This window comes from Erigeron canadensis, chromosome 6 (assembly GCF_010389155.1).
Source record: "Erigeron canadensis isolate Cc75 chromosome 6, C_canadensis_v1, whole genome shotgun sequence".
Classification (NCBI taxonomy): Eukaryota; Viridiplantae; Streptophyta; class Magnoliopsida; order Asterales; family Asteraceae; genus Erigeron; species Erigeron canadensis.
The window spans coordinates 37,741,814-37,747,008 of record NC_057766.1 but is presented as its reverse complement, the minus strand read 5'-3'; the positions used below and the strand labels follow the sequence as shown (position 1 = coordinate 37,747,008).

Below are 5,195 nucleotides of genomic sequence, written 5' to 3'. Positions count from 1 at the left end.
AATCGCTATATGAAGGATGCTCCTCATCTCCAGCCGACTCGTCCCAGACGGGTTCTTCTGGTTCTGTTTCCTCCATTGTTAGCGGGTGTTGTAGTTGTTCAACCGGCACAGCCGCTCTGAATCCACAGGTAAGCCATGCAAATCGTTGGGCCTGTTCATCTTCAAGATCAAACAGATCCAAAGTACCTCCACCTTTGCCTCTCTCGGCGATTCTACGATTAAGATACCCACTTCCACAACGAGCCATTTGAACAACCATAGCTCTGATACCAACTGATGCAGTTTCACACGCGATCAAATGGCTCATAAGCTAAGAATTAAATCAAAGACCATCATTCTAAGACCACAAGTTCTTTCTGAAAACATATCACAAAAACTGAGTTTACAAGTAAAATAAGAAACGTATTTAAAGCCTAAAACAAGCCAAACTTTTAGGCTATAAAATAGGAAACCAAATCAACACAAATTCTAATAATAATCAATAGATATATATATATAATAATAATATTAGCTTGCAATTTTAAGATGGTACGTCTGATCTCTATAAGCTGGGCCTACTGATGGGCCAGCTAAACTTTCATGACCCACTGCATCATTAATGATGCAAGAGACTCGTGATCAGATTATCTTCTATTTTAATAAGTTATATTTTATTTTTATAAGTTATCTTTTTAGTTATTATGATAAGTATGAATTGATTTGTTTCCTTTTTTAGTGGTATTAAAATTATTATAAATAGGGGTTTAGTTATTGTAAAAGGTAGTCGATTATTATTGAGTTTTATAAGAATATTGACGTTTTGTCAATGTTTTCGGTCTTTGATTGATCATTTGTTCTCTTAAGCCATTTAATTGCGCTTCTTCCTACATCAGTTGGTAATCAGAGCTCAGGTTAATTCAAATGGCTATGCGTGATAAAGAACCACTTTTTAATTCGCCGAATCGCCGAAAGAGGCAGCGATAAAATCGTGTTCTGTTCACAAGATCGCAAGATCTAGGAAACTGACTCAAAAGATGTCATCTGGGATGAGATCTTTAGGAAAGAGGAGCATCCCGAAGACGGCGATGGTTACAAGTTCCAAGAAACCGACACAAAGTTTTTCATCCGGGATGAAATCTTTGAGAAGGAGGAGTATCTTGGGGATTGTAGCACCCTCTATCCAGTACCTCCGGTGTTTGATGAATACGAAGATGAAGAATGGTATTTTTGGGCGACCGGGAGTTCAATTGTTAAAGATGAAATTCTAGACAATAAGAAGAATGAGGAAGATCTAAAAAGATATAAGATTTCAATTTTCAATTACAAAAGTTCAAGCTTCATCTTGTTTTCTGTATTTTTGTTGCATGTGTACCCTACGCACAAGGTAAAAAAAAGTGAATATTATGGTGGGTAAGAGATGTTATCGAGTGGCTAAATCGACGGCTAACAGAATGGAATTTTTTTATAATGAGCCGCATATGATGCTATCTCAATCTTCGGGTTTGGAAATTCAGAATAATTTTATTAGTGAGATAAAATCTTTTCCAATTGTGGGGTACAAACAAAAAGATATAGTAGGAGTCCTTGCTGGCAATTGCACGTACTTGAAGTTTACTTTTCAATGTGCCACACATGTTTATATAAATTGGTTTTTGATGGACCTATTCAAAAACAAAGAAAGTATGTAAATGGGCCGTATAAACAAACATTCCAATTTGGCTCCATTTTTGTGAATTTTAAAGCCGAAGCTGTGTTTCTTGATACCGAAAAGTCAAAGGAGGAAGCTACAGAGTTAGGCGATACCCATGTTCACTTTGATCCGGGTGGATAAAGTTTGATAGAAAACTCGAGGACGAGTTTTTTCGAAGAGGGAGAGAATGATGCAGGAGACCCGTGATCAGCTTATCTTCTATTTTAATAAGTTATATTTTATTTTTATAAGTTATCTTTTTAGTTATTATGATAAATATGAATTGATTTGTTTCCTTTTTTAGTGGTATTAAGATTATTATAAATAGGTGTTTTAGTTATAGTAAAAGGTAGTTGATTATTATTGAGTTTTATAGGAATATTGACGTTTTGTCAATGTTTTCGGTCTTTGATCGATCATTTGTTCTCTTAAGCCATTTGATTGCGCTTCTTCCTGCATCAAGAACCTTTACAATAAGATCTAGGATGTCCTTGTTGTCTACAAATTCTATGTAGCACCAGATATTTTCCTCTTTGGAGTAAGTCTCTTGGTGCATCCTGAAGACATGCTGTTCAGAGGAAACAAATAATAAGAGATCAAGTATATGTTCACTAAGAAGATATAAGTTACAATGAATTAAAAATGGAAAGAAACCTTATGCCACACCTGATTGAAGTGTTGTTGCAGCTTTTCATTTGTAAAATTAATACTGTACAAAACTGTTCAAAACTGCAAAATTTACAGAATTATGACTTCAATACAATCAAATTAGCGAAGCATTCATTTGAATGATTATATCACACAGATATATTACCTACTGCTTTTAAAGCTCTCATAACCATATATGTCAAGGACGCCAATCAAAAAATTTGACATTGATTGCCCAATTAACACGTTAAGTTTATCTACCAACCTGCAAATATGCATGATCATGCATCTCCATAAGTCAATGTCATCGAGCAGTCGAGTTGAGTCACTACCCTTGGAACAATTAGAGATTACATGCATAATGTAAACTGTGGGAAATAAGATCAACACATACCAATCAAACAAGCGAGAATATAAGGTCTTAGCCAAACCATCCCTGCTAAAGGTTGCCCGCTCAGGATCAAGGCTTCTCTTGATAACTTCTTCTGGACTAACCATCAAACGCTTCATTAGTGCATCTTCTAGAGCATGTGGATCACACCTGAAAATGCAGGAGGCAATTCAGAACGTGTGCATACATAAACACACACGCGCGTCTGCATATGCTCACAAATTTAGAAGTACAAAGAAACACACATTAGCAGCTCTGCTGTCATCTGAAGATGAAACTTGGATTTATCGTCCTTCAGATCTGATGAATCAATCTCTTCTCCTTTGGCGAACTCAAGATTACCAAGATGGAGAATTCAGGCCACAACTCGAAATATTGCATCCCAAAAAATAGGTATGTAGTTGTCAGCTTATTACTGAATACATCAAAATTACAGTTCAGTTTGATGATGCTACAGCCTGTTCCTTTTTGCTTATTCCAACAATATCCATGGCTCTCCTGGGGGCAAAATAATCATGGGCATCGTTTACACCAACAAGCTCATAGCGATTTGATTGATTAAGATAGTGAAATGACTTAGGATCCCCCAATTTATACATTTTTATTTCCTTAAAAGTAATCAAAAAAGTTAATACACTCAGGATCTGAAATTTGGCATTAAAAGTACCTCTGCAGGTGCTGCACAAAGGAGATAGAAGCAGTGATAGTTCCGCTCAGGATCTGAAATTTGGCAAACGTGAGATCTTTCTATGAGGTAAGTTCTGATGGCTGCTCCAGATATTCTTCCATGTTTATCAAACCGAATCTCAACAATTTTCCAAAACTCCTGCATAAAGGAAGAATAGAAGCAGCTGGATACTTTCAACCAATAAAACTAATATTGAATGAGTACCAAGTTTCTTGTACAATAACCTTAACAGTTCTGCACCTGGAATTGTTATTTTTAACGTGTTTTTGCATTCCCAAATGTTTCCAGGACTGGATTTGACTGCAGTTGCAACATTTAATCGAAAAAATTGAAAAGGTTAGCCTACCAGAAGAGAAAGTAACCTACTAACCAACAATCGACATCTTTAGCCCCGAAGAAAATGTATGTGAAATATTATGAGAAAATTGTCTAATAAAATAAGCATCTATACAGCATGTCCAATTTTCTGAGTTAGAAATGAGCCTTATTGACTTTGTGAAAGACATACGAAAAAAATAGAAAAAAAAACAGAATAAAGAGCTGCAGTTATGTCATCTTACTTCAAGAACTTGTTCAATGGTTCGTCCTTCTGTGCCTTTGTGACCGCCAATATATGGAAGTTAACGCATAAGCATTTTAGTCGTCTCAGTCTTACCCGCACCACTTTCACCACCGACTAAGATTGAGTTGCTTTTTCCTCCGTTAACCATTTCCCTGGTTTATTCCAAGTGAGAATGACTTTATGATCATTTAAATTATCTGCAAAACTTAAGAGAGTGCAGTATTACCTGAAAGCAAGTTCTGCAACACGAGGACTTGGAGCCCCAAATGGTGCTCCTTTGTATTGTTCCATTATGTGACCATCATACAAGTGAGGCAAACTTTGAAACATCGCCTGTATAAGTCTGCCGCAGTGTCAGGGTAGGTTACGTAAAACTCCAGGCTCATGCAAATAAGAAAAGCCTGGTCATGTCATCAACCATGCGACCCACAAACTCGATAAGTTATTGATTGGTGATCAAAGCATGGTGATATGCTTCTTGTCCTTGCCAAAAACGCTCCTCCCATAGCCAAAGTATGGGTCGCGTTTGGGATCACAATTAGGAAACTCAGCTTTCCAAAGCTTTTGAAGAGTGGCAAGAGCAGCAGCATCCTCCTCTCCTAAGATGACTCGATATCATCCCCAAAGTATGGGTCGGGTTTGGGATCACAATTAGGAAACTCGTCGTCCTCCTCCTCCTCATCAGACGTCTGGCCGTTTTCTCCTAAGATGCTTTTTCCTTCTTCAAAGGGAGTTCCCTCCATCAACTCTTCAACGGTAATCCCGAACTGAAGCATCATTAATCCGACATAGGATACGAATGGATAATCAGGTCTATTGAATGATCCCGGCCTCAGAAGGTTTGGATCTATCCCTGTGTTCATCAGATGACTCGATATCATCCCCTTTATTTCGGCGCGCTCGTCCTCCCAATGTTCCATCTTTCGATCTTCGTCTCGATTTTGATCTAGGGTTTTCCATCTTTCGATCTTCGCGCTCGTCCTCCATCAATTCTCCGCCTCGTTTTATTTGATCTAGGGTTTTACTCCTATCGATTTTGATCTAGGGTTTTACTCCTAGATTTGTACGTGGTTGACCATCACCTTCAAATCTGACTCTCTGTCATATACAAATCTTCAAAACCGCTTCTCTCTTAAAATAAACCCAGATTCCAGCAAAAGAAAACCCAAAAATTATACTCGTATTTTTATATATATATATATATATATATAAAAACCCACAGTTAATCTAATTAATC

At 37.2% G+C, this 5,195-nt stretch overlaps 1 pseudogene; it reads right to left on the bottom strand.

Moving 5' to 3' along the window:
- Positions 1-2,039: 2,039 nt before the first annotated feature.
- Positions 2,040-4,878, bottom strand: LOC122604818 (annotated as a pseudogene).
- Positions 4,879-5,195: the final 317 nt, after the last annotated feature.